This window comes from Myotis myotis, unplaced genomic scaffold (genome assembly GCF_014108235.1).
Source record: "Myotis myotis isolate mMyoMyo1 unplaced genomic scaffold, mMyoMyo1.p scaffold_m19_p_8, whole genome shotgun sequence".
In the NCBI taxonomy this organism is placed as follows: Eukaryota; Metazoa; Chordata; class Mammalia; order Chiroptera; family Vespertilionidae; genus Myotis; species Myotis myotis.
In genome coordinates this window covers 78,552,527-78,571,630 of record NW_023416390.1, presented here as the reverse complement: position 1 = coordinate 78,571,630, position 19,104 = coordinate 78,552,527, and the positions used below count along the sequence as shown (strand labels likewise).

The 19,104-nt window shown below is 45.9% G+C and overlaps 1 protein-coding gene across 4 annotated transcripts in view; it reads right to left on the bottom strand.

Annotated features, from left to right (window-relative positions):
• The window catches only part of NCKAP5 (NCK associated protein 5), a 955,167-nt gene that overhangs the window by 889,836 nt on the left and 46,227 nt on the right, over positions 1-19,104 (bottom strand). Inside the window, exon 2 of one of the 4 annotated variants that reach the window (XM_036319677.1) lies at positions 3,017-3,200. The exons of the other annotated variants lie outside the window; for them this stretch is intronic. The gene's annotated coding sequence lies outside the window, so the exon portion shown is untranslated. The remainder of the gene's footprint in view (positions 1-3,016; positions 3,201-19,104) is intronic. 4 annotated transcript variants of the gene reach the window in all.

The following is a 19,104-nucleotide window of genomic DNA, read 5'->3' as shown; positions in this document are numbered from 1 at the left end:
TAATAATAAAAGTAAATGATCATACAATTTTCATAATAACCCACAAGGAAAATCTTAGCTATTCCTTCAACAAATGTCTGGCACAAGGTATAGGTGCTCAATAAAGATCTATTGATTGGATGAATATTTCTGGAGTTTCTACTAAGACATGGCACTACTGGAGTGGAATACGATAAAGAAGAGAGAGAACCAGGCACTTGATTTTCATTTCTGATTGAATGACCAACCAAACCCTTTCCCATACATTTGAGGACTAATTTGAAAACCTCTTAGACTCTGTCCACCTTAAGAAATTATTAACGTTAAGTGCTTAGAACATCAAGTGCTGGCCTTTCCCTTGGCGACGGCCGTTTGACAAGTGGAGCTGTAAGGTAAGACGAGTATGAACCGCTTTGGTTCAGTTCTCTGGCTGCTAACAAGCATTGGGCGAGAAGGCAGAAAGCTTGTAAGGGCTCAGGGTTGCCCAGCTCCTATCATGGCCAGTCTAACATGAAGGAACTCATCAGGGGCAGGTTAGGGAACTCTCACCCATGAAGAGTCTTCAGAGCTTCATTAAGGAGGGACGGAGGCTTTGCAGGTCAGTGGCCTGGAATGCTGGCACAGAATGGCCAGTCTCCCCTACATGCAACCTACAGGTGGAAACCCGCAGGCATGAACCATGCTTACTGGTAAGATACTACATTTTTCTTTAGGAGGGAATAAAGTCCAAGAAAGAGAATGAAAATTCCCACCAAGGAAAAGGGGGTTTTTCAAAGTAGTACTATTTTTAGTCCTCTAGAGCAAACATACTGCAGTCTCGCCTTACTTCCTAGTGAGAAGATATCTTATGTCTATAATAATTTCAAGACAAAAAAAGCACAGCCCATAATTCCTGCATGGTTTTATATTGCTCTGAGCCACATATTAGAGGAACCTGAGGCCAGATCCTGTTTAAAAATGCACACGTGAAGCCCCTCGAGTATCATAAAGTCACACTTTCCCAAGTGAGAGTTAAATATACGTATTTAAACTTGACTTTCAACTTCGTATAAAAACAAATAAGGGAAAGGTGAGGTGGGGGTGGGGGCAGTGTCTTCCCCACCTCTACCAGGTGATCATTAATGCTGCAGCCACAATTGCCTCCCCCTGCTGAGGTGCGTGGCCCACCTCCTTCAGTGCCTTCTGCTCTTTCTTCAGGCAACATCCTCTCTCTCTGTGCAGCCTGCCCTCACCAATGGAGGACTGCCAGGCAACGTTATAAAATGCATATATATGGCTATCTGCCTGTTCATGTTTTAAATGATTTACGCTGTATTCTTCATCTTAAAGTGTTTTCTGTTTTAAAGGGGAAAATCCCTCAGTCAAAGACCAGCTCTTCAAGGACTGAAACAAGGAAAAGGCCCCTTACCTTGCAGGTGCTTGCTGGATGACTGATCTAACTAGGGATCTATCAAGACTATTATCACAGGAACAGTTCCTACCTCCAGTGTCTGATTTCCTCTCTACCTCCCCCTCTTATCCTGATAAACACGGGAAACTACTGCCATTTATTAAGCACTTATATGTGTCATTTGTTTTAAATGTGTTATCTCATTTTCCTTTAAAATGATGCAGTGAGTTAGATACTATTATTGTTAGCGTAGGAAGCTGGATATTAATAAAGGAAGGAAGCAAAGGGAATCAGACATTATTACTAGAGGCCCGGTGCACAAAATTCTTGCACGGTGGGAGGGTGGGCGAGGAGGGTATGTCCCTCAGCCCAGCCTGCACCCTCTCCAATCTGGGACCCCTCAAGGGATGTCCGACTGCCCGGTGTGGGATTGGGCCTAAATGGCAGTCAGACATCCCTCTCACAATCTGGGACTGCTGGCTCCCAACTGCTCGCCTGCCTGCCTGCCTGATTGCCCCTAACCGCTTCTGCCTGCCAGCCTGATCAGCCCCTAATCACTCCCCTGCCAGCCTGATCGACACCTAACTTCTCCACTGTGGCCCGATTGCCCCCAAACTGCCCTCCCCTGCAGGCCTGGTTCCCCCCAACTGCCCTCCCCTGCAGGCCATCTTGTGTCCACATGGGGGCAGCCATCTTGTGTTGGAGTGATGGTCAATTTGCACATTACTCTTTTATTAGATAGGATAATGAATGGGGATCATGAGCCTGTTGGCTTCACCAGGAAGATCCAGGGGATCACAGCATTGCCCCACCAAGAATTAATACCCCACCCTTCCCACTCTGGTACCAATGGGGGCGGGGGCAGGGGAAGGTAAGTGCATGTGCAATAGAAGTCAAAATGGCACAGGGGAAGGTGCTGGACCACAGAGGCCTATCAGTCTAGCCCGGGGAAATAATGGATTAGTCAGGAGGCAGTCCTAGCGCAAGCCCACAAAAGCTTGGGAAGTTGATTGGTTATTTTGAAAAAAAACTCCTGGTCCATCATGAGCCAGAGATAATATAATCCCCAAGGAACACAGAAGAGCCCTCTCTCTCGGCCAGGAACACAAGTAACCATGCAGGTCTAGCAGCCCTGTGGGCCGGGAGCAGGCAGTATGGGCTCCAGGGACTGAGTTTTCATCTGAAACAGAAACTCTGGATTCTGGCCTTTGTTTGGGCCTTGATGAAAACAAGATTGGATTTTTTCCATGGCAGGACAGACAGATAGGAACCCATGAGGGGCAGCCTTGTCTTTTCACCCAAATAAATCTAGCCACACCACAGTCTCCCGTGCATGGGTCTGTCAAATATTTTTCTCAGAATCCTGTGGGAGAACACAAGTTCCACCAGCAACATGATCACTCCCTTCTTAGTGCTGAGGAAACAGGCCCAGAGAGCTATGCTCCTCAAGTGACTTGACTATGACCATACAGATGGTCAGAGGTAGATCTACCATTTCAATGCTACCTGGCCTTCCCGCATCCCAGGGAGACTTAGAGCCCCCTGCAGATTATAAATATGAAGAATGGCAAGTTGGAATTAGAAGCATGTCTCCATCATTAAAGTACTCAGTTCTGATCCGTATATGGCAGGGAACATTCAACAGACCTCGGACCTTGATCTCAAACTGCTTTCTTCCATCACGTAGCTCCTCTGCGTAGCTCTCAGAGGGAGATATACTGTTGACTTCAACGACAGGTGCAAAGACCATGGAATCAGCTCCGCAGGGCTTAGTCTCAGAGCATCAGCGTGGAGTAGATTCTCCACGCCCTTGGAGATGGGCAAGATCCAACTGCGGGAAGGAGAAGACACTGGAGCGCAGGCATTTACTAGTAAAAGTGTTCCTACCTGTTTCCCTTCACACGGAGAGCCTTCAGTGACTTCTATTCCTTTGCTCCAATACCGATTTTTTCTGGTTGAGCTAATGGTTCTACTACAGGCATAAGAGGCAGCCTGTTGCCAGCCAGTCTGCCCTGTAAGAGCTAGTATGATCAGAAATAGGAAGCAGAGGAGATTTTCGGAGTAACCCAGGAACACCTCAGCGTCCCTCAAACCAATCAGCATGGCTTTAAGAGTGGGGTCTCTCCAGGGGCGCTGAGATGCTGCATGTTTAGAAAGTGGCCCATGATATTCTCATATAGATGGTCCTCAGACATATTCGAAGAAGCACTGATTATAGCAAGAGAAGTACCTACATGACCATCTTGTTTACAATCAGATGCTAATAAAGAGCACATAGCTTTGTCCAGGTTCCTTAGGAAAGAACACTGTGATCAATTAATTAGAAAATTCCTGGTAACCCTTCCCTACAATAGGTCACACTGACACAGAGTTGGTGCTCAGAGTACAACTTAGAGAAGACAAAACGGGTGCCACTCTGATAGTCCCAACATAGAGTTGGATCAAGTCCTTTATAGGCATTCTTCGCTGCAGATGTTACAGTATTCCCCATCCATAAATCAAACAAAACAAGAGTAAGCCATAAAGTGTGAAGTCCAACCAAGTTCAGATTACTCCCATAAAGGCTGCTTTGCTGTATGTCTTCATATATCAGATTTCAAGCTTACACATGCTTTTTTCCTCAACTGGGGAGGGAGGGCTGCTTGCTGGGGCTCTCGCCACATGTGCCTTCTATCTATTGAGTTGTTAACACCTTTAGGGCACCAGGCACCTTAGGAGAGGGACTGATATGGCAGAAGTCTGTTGAAAGAGGAGGTGAAAGAAGAGATGTAAATTTGACTGGTTATGAACATGTGCCTGGGACCTGTCCCTGATATGGGGTACTATGCTCCCACACATTTGCTTTCTCAACCAGCCCAGGCTCCAGGCTCAGCCGGGGAGGCGCAGTGAGGGTTAATGTTCCCGAGGCGGTGGAGGGCTTGGGATGAAAGGCCCTGTGTAAGTATAAAGTATCACCATGAAGCTGGAGGATTTTATTTCAGCCTCCTCATTGTGTTGTTGACAGTGCATACTGTGAGCTTGACATTTTTAACTACTTTGCTTGCCCCAAATAAAAAGGGCTGGGTAAGAGGAGGTGGGAAAAGGGGAGGGGTGGGGAGACATATTCCTCCCCTGACTTTGATTGTACACAACTCCGACGCATTAAAGTCCAGTTTGCGAGCTGGGTCCAACAATGCTACTTCAAAGATTTATGTAAATTCATTAAACAAGATGCAGGTTGCGTTTCTTTTAACCTGAGAACAGAGTCCTCCTGAAACCAGAGCCTGGGGGGGGGCGGGGTGTCGCGAGGGACACGCTGTCTATAAACTGAGAAAGCAGCTCATTCTGTGATGACTGTCTGAATAAAAAGACCCTGAGTTCGATTTCCACCAGATACCGAGAGGCCAATAAAACCAGTGATCGTACCACGGGGAGGAAGGAGATGGGGAGAGCCTCTGGCTTTCCCAGTCCCAGTGCGTGAGAGCCAGATCGTCCCCTGATTAGCGCCTGCCTTCCATAAAGCCCCCCCAAATGGCATGTCAGCTCCCCGGGGATTCCTAAAACGCACTGGGGCTCCAGCACTTACAGTCCCTGCCCCCACTGCCTCACACTAGCCCTGACAACATCCCTGAAATGCAAGGAGAAAAGCTGATAGCACACTGCCAGGGGCCCCAGGGGGCTGGCAGGGCTGGCAGGGCTGGCAGGGCTGGGTCCCTGTGACAGACTCCCAAGCTCTGGAATGCCTGCCTGCACTTGTCCAAATGGCCAGCAGAACTGGGAGCTGACTGGGGAGCACCCCCCACCCTCCTTTTATGCTGATAGAGATTCTTAGGTTAAAAAGACAAAAGTAGGAAATGTTAGGGAAGGCAGGTCAGGGGTCTATTGAAACTGTTTTTATTTTCTCCCTGTGTAAGTGCACGTGCTGTCCTAGCTCAGTGGTTAGAGCACTGGGCAGCAGACCAAAGGGTCTCAGGCTAGATTCCCGGTCCGGTCAGGATGTGAACCAGAGGCAACCGAGCGATGTGTCTCTCTCACACTGAAGTTTCTCTCTCTTTCCCCACTTCCTCTCTCCCTTCCATTCTCTCTAAAAAACTCAATGGAAAAAATATCCTCAGGTGAGGATTGGAAAATAGAAATGTAAGTGCATAACACACACACACACACACACACACACACACACACACACAGAGTGAGATTTTTTTCCCCCTCTGATTGCCTCAGAGGTTAAGCTCCAGAAACACGTTACTTATGTTCATGACAAATATTCCTCAAGGGCCCCATAGAAAAGGCTTCCTTACAGATCAGAGAGAGAGAGGCAGTCCTTTCCAGCCTGTCCCCAACCAAACAGCCCTGGGAAGTCAATGGAAGCGGCAGAAATGGAACCAAGGCTGAGGCTCAGGGGATACGGCGGCCTGGGCTTTGTCCCAGGGGCCTCTCTTGCCCCAGCTAGCCTGACAGAGGGGGAGAGTGGTCACCAGGCCAGCATGGGTGATGCACATGTCACTTCCCTGTCAGGATATGAAGTGTCCTGCTTTCCTCACCTTCCCAGGCAATGCTCACTATGGTGTGGAGAAATGTCCTTTGTATTGGAACCCTCTGCAATCTGCTTGAAGAGTCAGAAAACCCGAGGGACCCAACTCTGGGCTACTAGACCTTGAGAGATCATAGATCCCTCAGCTCTACTGTCACTGCCGATTCAAATTTTATACCTTAAATAAATCCAGAACTGCTTTAAGACAGATTGAGCCTTTTCCAGGTATAAAATTCTATTGTTAAACCTAAAATTCTGCTGGTGGTGACATTATTTTAAAGTATAGCCCTCCTATTAACAAAGGAGAATAATCATTCAATTTATTAGTTATCATTTATTATTTTGACTGAGTATAATAAGGTGAGTCCTATTGGTCAAGTTCGTGAGATGCTATTATTAGGTTAGAAATTGCTTAATATATGGTAATACCTTTTGAATAAATATAAACATGATACATTCCTTGTTTTATAAGAAGAAAAATGTAGTTAGGAGGCTTTGGAATGATATTTTAGCAGCAGGGTTCTTTTGAAATGAAGTCTTCAGTAGAAGTTGATTACATAAAACAGTTTAGAGGTGAGGTCTTATCCCACCGGCCCTCCCACGCCCACCTGCCAAAAAGAGCAAAGGACACACATGTACAGGTAGGGCTGGCTGAGTTGAAATAAATGACATTATTCCTTCCCTGTCTACTTCATCCCTTAGTGACCCCTGTCCTCTGAGCTCTCTTGACCCGTTCCTTCCGTACCACCCAATTTAGCAGTTAGTTCTACATAGCAGGGACTGTGTGTTCATAATTGCTTTTGGTAGGTAACACTTACCTCCCAAGCAGATTGTAGTCATCAACACAGAGACCATCCTCCATGCTTCAGTAGCTCCCTCCATGCCAACACGGTGCTAGGCATGCACAAGCCGTCCTACTAAACAGGGATTTATTCCCATTATCAAGGAGAATTAAAGTCACAGGAGGCCCACAAGGTGAGGGAGAACAGGTAGGTCTCCTGCAACTTGGGATGCCAGTCACAGACTTGAGTGGGCAGTGGGGGAGCGGGAGCCAGGCATCAGAGCCTGAGATCAGGAAAGTTGGCTGCCTTTTCTTTTTCTCCTTTTCCTTCCTCAGCCAACCCTCTTGCAAGCCACCTTCAGATGCAGATTATCATGCCTGCCTACTCCTCCCAGGTGCAGCTGAATGATGATGAAAAATATGTCGGGAGTCCAGAGAGAAGAATATAATATTGTCTAACCAACGTCATGTGAACTTGAAGGTTACGCCAATGCATTAATCTTGTAAATCCTTATCTTTTCATTATTGATTTTGCTCATTCATTCACCGAGTCACTCACTAAACATTTTATGGCACTGTTTACAGCTCATACAACAAATTGAGCACTGTCTGTTCTCCAAACTCTGCATATTTTAGAATCTGAACCACTATGAATACTCAGGACATCCTGTGGGTATCTACTGATTGGGAAATGCAAAGGAAAAAAAATACATTGAAAAATGTATTTCCACCCGTTTTGATAAAATAAATAAATAAAGCCAAAGCATAGGGGCCTTTAGTCTAAGGATGAGAGGTGGCAACTGAGATTGTGTTAGAAACAAGAAAGGTAAGGCGACCTGACAACCAAGTGCAGCTAATTGAGCCTGACACACAAACCTCTTGGATAAAAAGAACTCCGTTATGAGCAGGGAGGCCAGTTTCTCTATGGACATGTAATTGTTGACGGAGTGTGACGTGTGGTTTATGTGAGGTCAGAAAGTCCAAAGGTCACTGTCTTAGTGAAACATCAGCTGGTCAGAGCCTTTCCTATAACACATTCCATACTTTGGAAACTAAGTAAGCAGTTCTTGCCCTCATTTCAATGTAGAGACAAGACCAGTTTCCACTAAACCCTTTGGTCTTGGACTTGGACTAAGAAACCCTAGCAATGCACTCCCAGAAGCAGGTAACCTCCCCACCCCCACAGCAAACGTCCACACCAGCATTAAATTCTGTCCAGTCTCCGGAGAGATTCATTCTGCTAGAAGCTGGGTGGGTATATGGCAGGGGTCAATTTTGAGTGAAAGTGGGCTTCTCACTGACTTGGAAACACATCGCCCGTCTGGTGAGAGGGGAGGAAGGAGAGGAGAGGAGGCTCCAGGTGGATAAGGTGAGGGCATGTGCAGAGAGGAGGCTCCAGGTGGATAAGGTGAGGGCGTGTGCAGAGAGGAGGCTCCAGGTGGATAAGGTGAGGGCATGTGCAGAGAGGAGGCTGCAGGTTGCTCTTTAGTGCGCACGAGTTGCAGGAGCACCCAGTCTGGACTGAAGACACTGGCTCGGGACCTGGCCTGCCCCGATGGCATTGTATCTGGGTGCATCAGGGCATTTAGCTCTGGTTTGCACCCTAGATCTATTCCCTATTTTACCATTCTTTCTCTGTCCTCAGCAGTTTGTTCCAAAAATTTTTCTCTTCCAATTCATTGCCCTTATGTTCAATTTCAGTTTGATCTATATTTATTAGCTGCCAAGTCCATGTGGAACACTGCAGGGACTATCAATAATGTCTCTTCTCTCTGTCACTCCTAACCGCACAGAAAAACATCTGCCATGGCTTCCCAACCCTCCACCCGCCCATTTCCATGACTTTGGTGTGACTCCAGGGGCCGGCTTGGAACAGGCTTCATATCAACCCACCGAGGACTCAGGTTTAGTGCTGGAAGTCAAGCACCCTGGGAAAACCTCTGTCCAGGCAAACCAAAGGGTGGTCACCCCAAATCCACCACAATTCTATCGGCGAATTCCGAGAGCCTCAGAAAAATCAGTGCTTCTTTATAAGTCCTCTAGCACCCCCAAATTGTTTCCATGGGCTCCTCCCATGGGAAGATTCCACTTGGGTTCCTCATTTCCTGTTGAGCCCCAATAACACACACCTCTGTTCCATTCTGGCAAGCCCCTTATCTTCCCCTAGCCACCCCTGTAAAGAGCATTTGGCCAAACAGTGAAGACTTTACAAAGAGATTTTGCTCTGTGACTTCTGGACCTCACCATTTAGTCTGGAACTTAACCTGTGAAGGATGTGGACTTGCACCCCACAGATCTGAGCAGCTTTGAACACTCATGGGACAGAGCAGCACGGAGCCTCCAGTCGCCAGCACCTCCAGGGCTTGCCCCACCCTGGGACCATCCTTCCCAAAGTGGCCCATTTCCAGTGACTGGTCCATGCAGCGATACAAAGACCAGGCAATTCTGAGTTGACTCGGGTCGCTGTGACGGGCCGCAGGCAGCCCACGGCACCCTGTAGGGTTGGCGGAGGCTCTGTTCCCCTTCTCCCTGTGCCCAATGCACATTCTTCCCCTCCCTCTGCAGGTGTGTCTCCCCAGTCAACACCTCACAATATCCCAACCCAATCAACGCAGAGACTCTGTACAATTTCTGCTTCTAGGGAGCTCAACCTGTGTCACAACCTCAAACCCTGAGAACTCTAAGCACAAGAGAGGAAAGTACAGTTTCTCCAGAGTCCTCAGTGAAGTCTGTTTTCTTAGGTAACTAGGACACTGGGTCAAGGTGAGAAATTACAAGCTGGAGACCACAGGTTATGCTCCAGTACAGAGGCAAGCCGACTGGTCATCTGAAAGCCACTCACACTTAAAGCAGAGCAGCAGCTTCGACAACTCAGCAAGAGCAGTAACTGACATGACCACAAACACCTACATAGCACTCAGGAGGTGCCGAACACCTGTACACTGTAACTGTCCCAGCTCAGCTTCACCATAACCATATGAGTTAGGTTCTCCCATGCTCTTCCTCTTACAGTGAGGAGACTGAGGCACAAATAGGTTGAGTAACTTGCTCAAAGTTGCAGGCTAGTGAGTGGGCAGAGCTCAGATATTAACGAAGCAACTAGCCCCAAAGTCTCCACCAAACTGCCCCTATGTGTGACGTGAATGTGAAGAGAAACAGGTAAGATTAATGTCTTCCTCCCACCCATGGCAGTAAATATCACCCTCCATCATCAATTAAGCTACATATCAACATGTTGATAGCATTCCTTCTTCCCTAGATAAGGAAATCCTGTGTCCAACTGAGATATAGGCAGGCCCAATTTCAAACCTCCATGTCAATGTTGCTGTGTTACATACGGTCCTTTCCCCCAAATGTGGTTTCACCATTAAAACATAATTCCTTTACTTCCTAGCAAATAGGATAAAGGGCACCTTAAGTATTTTTGGCTCCTGTACATGTCAACACAAAAAAAGAGAGATGAAATTGTTTTCTTTTTCTTGTATCCAACTGTGGTGCTGCAGAGAAGCCAGGCAAACCAGTGAGCCCACTGCCAACACGTCAATCAAACGGCGCAGGGCAAACCCTGGATGCCTTCCTCCATACTCCGGAGGCCCTGTTTCCTGGCTGCCCCTTGTGAATTGTTGGCTCGCCCAGCCCATGAGTTACTGCGCAGGAGGGATAACCCAGATGACTGCTGCTTCTTGGAGATGAATTTTTAAAGCACATTCTACCTCCTGCCTCTCTGCAGGAGAAAATATAAAAAGATAAAGATAAATAAAAATTTTTAAAATCCTACATTGCAAATGATTCATATTCTAAATCTTTGGTCAAGCAGGATCTCAATTCCTATACCTCTGTTGCCCTGAGCCCTGTGTATTATTTAGATGGATGTAGAAACTGAACCCCAGGCTACAGGCATAGAAGGGAAAACAGCTATTTTCTCCTTTACCATGGAAACCCTGTGCACCATGAGGGCCCAAGGAGAAATGAACAGCTTTCATAACTTGGGAGGACTGCGGCCTCTACCTTAGCAGCATAATGGACTTCTGGTGCAGCATAAATCACGGGTCTAACGCAAGCTGTATCCTGAAGGCTCAGGGAAGCATCTCACTCACCTGGAACAAATCAGCATGGCTTATTCTCAAGGTGGATTAAGCATTTCCCCACAAGCCTTAATCACCTTAGGACATTCAGTGTGCAGGTCCTCAGAGGAAAGGGAACATTGTGGATGGACTTTGTTTTTGTATGTGATGCTTCTATCCTGAATGCAAAACCACACTAAAAAAAAATCAGTCGCTACTTCTTCAGATCTTGTCTCAGGCATATGTCCAAATATATAAATAGATAACCCACCCAGAGTGTATAATTGGTATAAAGTCTCTCTCTCTCTCTCTCTCTCTCTCTCTCTCTCTCCTCTCTCTCTCTCTCTCTCTCTCTCTCTCTCTCTCTCTCTCTCACACACACACACACACACACACACACACACACACACACACACACACAGAGTTTTGGAAATAAATAGCTCTAAACTTAATAGCTTTGCAATCAGTTACTATAAAGCTCAACTAACAACCTATGTTTTCCCTTTATTCCAACCTTCTTCCTCTTGCCCATCCTGCTTAAATGACTTAAGTCAAGAAGAACTTAGTATCTATGTTAGTCCCTAACCCTCTTTTTTAGAACTGTTTCACATGGAATGACCTCATCACAAGTTAATCCTCCATTGCTGCTAAAATAAATCTGCATTGAATGAGGACATTTGTTTCCCTCTCTTCAATATGAGTGTAAAACATTTAAAATGTAAACTTGGGAAGGAAATGTCTCAGATACACCTGGGGTCCTGGTGAACAGCATTCCACCACTGCACGTTGTAAGAAGACATGGCCGGAGATGGTTATCTAATTGGACGCCCGCACCTCCTTCCTTTCCGTTCTGTGCAGGCGTCTCCCTTGGAGAGTGAGCCTTTTCATTGGAACACCCCTGCCAACGTGGCCCCTTGGTCCTGCTTGGTGGATCTCACTGGCTCTCCCAAAACCCACGTGCCAATTTGAGAATACATTCTCCCAGGGCAGGCATCTGGCCTTAGGTCCTGGGCAAACCAACTGTGACAGGTTCTCCTAACAGCTGCAGTGGTCGGCCGAGCTTCCAGGTGATTAAATAAGTCTGGTCTCTGGCCTGCTCATGTGTTTGGATTGGAGCCATTTTCCTGGAATGAGGTGAACAAACATGGTTGTCTGCTCACTGACCACAGCTTGGTGTCTATGGGCTGAGGCCCCTTTGAAATGATGAAATGTCCCCTTATCTTTTCCAGGCCACTTAGACCTGGAGTCATCACAGACATGCCCTAGGAAATATGAGATCCTCCACTTGCCTGACATGAGACTAAAATTCCACTTTCATTGTAAATAATTGTTAAATTTGAGAGCTCTGCTTTGAAAAGCAGGCACTGATTCTAACACTGGCTAGAAAATATTCCTTTCTTGTGATATTGGGCATGCTTATGAAAGATACATTTGACTACATGCATATATCAGATGAAGTTATCGATCGAGGAAAGATATACTCAATGTGCTTACATTTTCCAATAATACAATACCACCTTCTAGACAAACAATTAAAAGATTATTTTGGTGACGCTCAGTGCTGCTAATATGCAAATACCAGTGTCCTCCCATTGAATAAAAACACACATCCACAGCAGGTGGCGATTTAATTTAATGAAAACTAAACTGCTGCAACGGGATCCTATAAACCTGTGGTTTTCAGTTGCTGGACCACAATACTAGTGTCACCTGGGAGCCTTGAAATACAGAGACTCAGGCCCAACCCCACCTTCTGAATCAGAAACTCTGTGGGTGGGACCCAACAATGGTTCAATAAGCCCCCCGGTTGATTCTGATGCATGAGAAGTTTGAGAATTACCTTTCAGGTGAAGATGAGCCTGATGTAATCTACCTGAAGGAGGCGGGGGCTGCTCCTGAGGGATGTGCATGCTTTCCATCATGATCCACTCATACTGCAGCTAGATCGAATGCATGCTGCTACTACTCTCTCCTAAAAGGTGCTGTTACCAGCTGTCCATTCCCTGCTCCCACACAATTATACCCCCATACACACAGTACTAACCAGCTGGTGATTTGGTGTAATATATGCAGGTCTGAAGACATCCAGCTGTATCAACTCACCATTCAATTCTACCCCAAAATCCCTCCAAGGGACAGACATGAACGTCCCTTATAGAGAGTGGAAATCTAGGTTGCCAATGGCCTTTCGATTAAGACAACATAAAAAGAGCTCTGCTCGCCCTCTGTTAGAGTAAATGGCATGTTTCCAGTCTCCTGGTCCAGTCAACCTGGTATGAAATCTGCAATCCTGAGATACTTCTCTAAGCCTCACTTAGCCTCCAGCAGATAAGAGGTTGGGTTAGAGATATACTGCTATTTGTTCAAGATGTCTGCAAAAAATTCTTCACAGACAAAAATAATCTTGCAAAACAGGATTTGGGATGATACCCACTGTTCTTGATGAGGCCATGGTGAAATAGGCATTGTATATCATACAATGCTAACAGGAGTTATAAACTAGTACAACCTTTCTGGGAAGCAATTTAGTATATCATTTGACTTAGTCATTACACTTCTTGGAATTGATCAAAGGTAAGCTGTCCAGAGGTAGTTAAAATGATTAATATATAAGAAATTTCTCTGTAATAGCATTCTTAAAAGTGAAAAAGGAATAATCTACATTTCAATAATACATGGTCAAATAAACTCTAGTTCTTCCTAAAATGGATTATAAAGAGTCATTTATAAGTAGATTCTTGAGCACAGTTATTAAATAATAGTCACAAGATAAAGTTAAATGAAAATAGCAGGACACAAATTTTTATATATGGTAAGTTGCCATTGTTTTAAATTGTGGGTTAACACACAATAATACACATGTCCATGTGAACGCACAGAGACATGCATTGAAAAAAACTGACTAGAAACCACTGACATATTAGGAATGGTCACAGTGTTTCATTAAGCCAAACCTGGGGACAAAATATTACCCCCATTTTACAGATGAGGGAACAGAGGTTCATGAGAACTAGCTAGCTAGACTATCCAAAATTACCTAATAAATACAGATCAACATCATGCTTGTCTGAGTCAAAGCCCATGTTTTGTGTTCTCTACTGTCCACTGCTTCTGATAGCTTAAGTGCTGTGACACATCATGGCTGAGCTGGGAATGCAAGCCAGGTTTCTTACCTTTGTTTACTGGTCTATTGCAAGAAACATAACAAATGTCATTGGGTCATAGTCATAGACAACCTCCATCTAGAGATCCTCCAAATATCTCAAGCAGCAATGATAATAAAAATTAGAATTATTGAATGCATAATATGTATTAGGTCTGTGCTAATCATTTCATATTATTTTACTTAGTAATGTTTATGACTACTCTATGTACACTATTCATCCTACTAACAAATAAGGAAACAGACTCTGAGAGTTTCAGTATCTTCCCTGTGCACACATGTAAGAAGTTTCAAAGTCAAAATTGAAACCATCTGTTGGAGTACAAAGTCGGTGCTCTTAATTCCTCCATTCTGAAACATTCCGAGAGAAAAAGATTCATCCAACTCCTTCCATCTCCTACTCTGGCACTAAGTTTACGTGTTTTGGCATAAATAATACCTTGGCATAGTGCTGGTCACTGAAAAAAGCGAGAACAAGTACAGTTGGCCCTCACAAGAGCCTGGGTTTGGTATAAGCAGATATTAGAGATAATAAGCAGACCTGGCATTTTCTCCCCAACATCTTTAGCATGGAGTTCATTAAGAATTGGAGTTTTTAATAGTAAACAAGAGGCCCAGTGCACGGATTTGTGCACGGCGGGGGGGGGGGGGGGGGGTGTGGCTCGGCCTGGCCTGAGGGGATCAGGCCAAAACTGGCTCTCTGACATCCCCCCGAGGGGTCCCAGACTACGAGAGGGTGCAGGCCAGGCTAACAGACCCCACCCATGCACGAATCTGTGTACCGGGCCTCTAGTATGCATATAAGGTCTTTGGTTAACATGTTAAGCGCCATGTCAGTCAACGGTGACTGAAACGGAAAGGAAGACAAAACAGGCTTAGGGCTTAATGTGTTAATCTCTTCCCACCCACCTCTCTCCTCCCTTCCCTCTGAGATTAATCGTTCTGTTCCATGTTTCCATGCCTGTGCGTTGAGCATCTACCCTCTGGTGGTCAGTGTGCACCACAGCTACCGGTCGAATGGTTGCTTCGGCTTTTATATATCTGGATACTCATTCAATTACAATTAACTCAGACCCTTAGTAGGGCCACATTAAATACTATGTATTAATGACCAACTGAAGCCAAGTATTCTCTAGGTGTCTAAGTGCCTGTGTCTCAGAAATGTCCAGCAAGCTGCCACACAAGTGCCACAGGACTGGCAGGAAAATAACTCTCTCATTTAATTCTCAATCACTTCCTTTCCTTCTGCTTCCAATTCCTGGCCGGTTCCTGAGCCAATCTGTACTTGATCATGGGGCTTATCTCCTTGCCCTCAGTCACCCTTAAGACCTGATGCTTTATGTGGGTGATGCACTCTAGAATTACATTATAGAAGGGGACATTAGGCAATAAACACATAAACAGAAATAAGCAAAGTAGAGATGTGTGCATGGAGAATAAGTTGGAATGGCAGAACAGAGGTTGTGTGGTTGGTCAGAAAAGCTCTCTGTAATACAGGGGCACTGAAGTATGTTTAGGGACAAATGTTCCAGGCAAAGGAACCAGTGGAGCGAGGGCCCTGAGCTGATAATCTGCTTGGTGCCGGGGAAGAATGGCAAGTAGCCAGCATGACTGGGATGAGGGAATGAGTGAAAGAGTGGGGGGATAAGGTAGGTGGTGGGGTGGAGACCATATAGACCCTGTAGACAAGGTGAGGACTTGGGCTGGGACTTGAGCGCACTGGTGGTTTAGGAGCAGCAGCCAACATGACCCTGCTTAGATTTCTGAAAACACACTAGAGCTCTGGGAAAGACGAGTGGCAGACCATGAGGGAGGACACCAGGATACACAACAGGAAACTTTTTTTTTTTAATCCAGGGAGTGGCAAGGTAGGTGGCTCTGCCCAAAGGGAAGCAGTAGAGTTAGGATGTGCTCAGATGTGGGATATACTTTGAATGTGGATCTGACACACTGATGAAGTGAACAAGAATATGAAAGAAAGGAAAAAGGCAAGACTAAGGATTTAATCTGAGGAAGTGGAAAGATGGGGTGGCCTTTCCTGAGAGGAAGCCTGTAGGAGAAGTAGGTGTCAAGGGGAACTTGGGAGTCATTCCAAGTATGTTATGATTAGATGCCTCTGAAGCATCTAAGTGGAGATGTCCAGTGGGCCTCGGGTTCTATGAGCCTAGGATCGGCGTGGGGGGGTGTGTAGGGGGGCGCATCCAGGACAGAGACATAGATTTGGGAGTAGTCAGTATATAACTACTATTTAAAGCCACACGGCTGGATGAGATCACCAAGGAAGTGCACATAAATAAAGCAGAAAAGATATCCAGACAGTGAGGTAATGTTCAGGCACATTACAATCTTCTTCATGGCCAAGCCCCTTCCTATGTATATAGGCAACCAAGCAGAGAAGCCTGGCCCGCTGCTCAGGAAGGCACCATCCTTCCATTCAATACACAGTGCCAGGCAGACAGCCTCAAAGAGAAAAGAGGCAAAGCCATGAGGCCTTGAAGGAAAAGAAGAGGCCAATCTACGTAGAACTCAAACTGATTTCCGCAGGTAAAAGAAATTTCATTGGGTCTTCCCCTGCTGCCTGAGAGCGACTGGGCCAGGTGGCTGTGGACGATGACGAAGACCAGTGGCTGGGCTGATGCTCGTCCCTCAGGTGCACAGCCTTGTCTCCGCAGGTGTCCCACCTCATCCCACAGGTGCCCCACTGTAGAGCCCTTCCCTGCCTCCCCCCTCATCTCCAGGACGGTCCCCCAGGGAGGGTCAGCTTGGCTGGGCCTGATTAACGGGGCAGCTGTCCCACTTCCCTATCCTGTGCATCCTCTTTCAACACTGTCAGCAAAAAGTGGTGTGATTGGCTGTGGGTGGAGAAGATGGGAAAGAACCTAATAGCTACAGTAAATCACAAAACCCAAGAGAAGGAGAGTAACAACCCTAAAGGAGGAGCAACTAGCGAATTCTCATTTTAGTGAACAGTCAGGTGTCTTAAAATGCCATTACCTGCCCGGCCAGCGTGGCTCAGTGGTTGAGTGTCAATCTATGAACCAGGAGGTCATGGTTGGATTCCTGGTCAGGCCTGGCACATGCCCGGGTTGCAGGCTCGGACCCCAATGGGGGACGTGCAGGAGGCAGCAGATCAATGATTCCCTCTCATCACTAATGTTTCTATCTCTCTCTCCCTCTTCCATCCTGAAATCAATAAAAATATACTAAAAAAACCCATATCACCGAAGGCACTATTATTTACAGTTGCCCTTCGTAGATATGCAGAGGACACACTGTTCTTTTTACCAAACGCTTTACACACTGAAGCAGATGCTTTTCTGTTCTAATAAGCACTTTCCTTGATGTCTTGTCATATTTATGAGTGTTTGTTCACAATGTAAATGCCATAGAGAATGTGTGTTATGTATGCTATATATGTCGTCAATGTGAGTAGCATGTGCTATATATGAGTGTATGTGTATAAATGTGAGTGGTATATATGTATGAATATGCGAGTGGAAAATGTGTATGAATGTGTGTCACTGTTGTGAACGTTTGTATTTGAGTGGCTTATGTATGGGAGTGTGTGAAAGTGTGCATGTGAGTGTGGGTGTGAGTGTGAGAGTGTGTGTATGTGAGAGAGAGAGAGAGAGAGAGAGAGAGAGAGCGTGTGTGTGTGTGTGTGTGTGTGTGAGTATTTGTCCCTCTCTGAATCTGTGTCACTCCTGGGCTGTGCCCAGACTGCAGAGAAGCAGTAATAAAGCCACGGCCCACTTGGCAGGAACTTCCTACCCCACTTGGAAAGTAAGGTAGGGCTGAGTGTCAGGTGGGGCAGTGAATCATTTTTGAGATTCTGGTGATCAGCACTGAACTAGGAGCCCAAATAAGCAGTGTGAGCTAAGTTGGGGCCTCATAAAGTGTTTGGATTGCTGGGTTTCCCTTCCTGATGAGGCGCAGTGTTCGCCAACCAGTTTCATGGTCACGTGTCACAGAAAACAGCTGCCCCTTGCTGCTGCCAGAGGAGCCGTGGCTGTCTGCTACCCTTTCCAACTAATTTCTGTATCCCAGCCACATCGGGAACTCAGGCCAACGCGGAGGAGGAAGGAGGGGAGGGTACCGCAGGCCTGGCCGATGTCAGAGGCTGGAGGGAAAGTATCATCGGAAAACCTGGCCCTCAGCAACGGCTTGGAGAAGATATGAGCAGCAGTTGTCACTGTTGGCACCGGCTCCATCACACTCAGAGGGCTCCTGGGCTACCCTGAAAAAGAGGAGGCGACGACAGCCAGGCCCACTTCAGGGTTTACAGAGAAGGTTACTGCACCGCTGCTTCGTTCCTCTGATCAACCCTGAAAGGGACTGAAGCTCCGAGGCATACTGTCACAAGCAGCCTCAGAAAGGAGACTCAAACCCAGGTCTTCAACTTTCTCCCTAATCTTGAGCATAAAAGTAACACATGCTTATGACAGGATTTTTTTAAAACTGTACAGAAGAGGCTAAAACAACAACAACAAAAAATTTTAAAAAGTTCCCAGGATGAATCAATCCTCAAGGGTAAGTATCTATTGCTAATTATGTCTTTATGTCCTTCTAAAAAGGGTCAATCATTTGTATACAAATAGATTCATTTTCTAAATATAAATAGGACTATTTTATACACATGTATGATTATAAAATAGTTTTCACTTGATAATATATCTTCTGCAATTTTTATATCAGTATATGCTATCCACATACAATTCTCTTGAGCCAATGCACCCTGACTTATTTAACCAGTGACCTGCTGATGAATGTTTATGTGGTTTGAAGTCCAAGTCTCTCAATTGCACATGGCAGGCTTCCCTGATAACAAGCACAATTGTTCTACTCAGAAAATGAGCATTCCGGGCCAGCCTCAGGAACAGTGAAAATTATCCATGAGTGCAGGTGCTTATTCAACACCTATGTCAGAAAAAGTTTAAGGCCTTCACGCTGGACTCTCTCCTTTCTGAATCCCTTTCTCGTTGCCATGCTCTTGGACTCTCTCCATTCCCCTATCAAACCCTTTTATTTAATTGCTAGCAAGGAACTGGAGGACCATGTCTTGACTTCATGTATACCCTCGACTTTTTCTTCATTCTCATAATGCTGGGACCTATTTATTAGACTTCCAGGAGCAATTTGATATCACAAAGACCAAACCACTCACTGGATTTTTCAGTCATTGATCTATTGTCATGTAGACACAAGTACAAGGATATA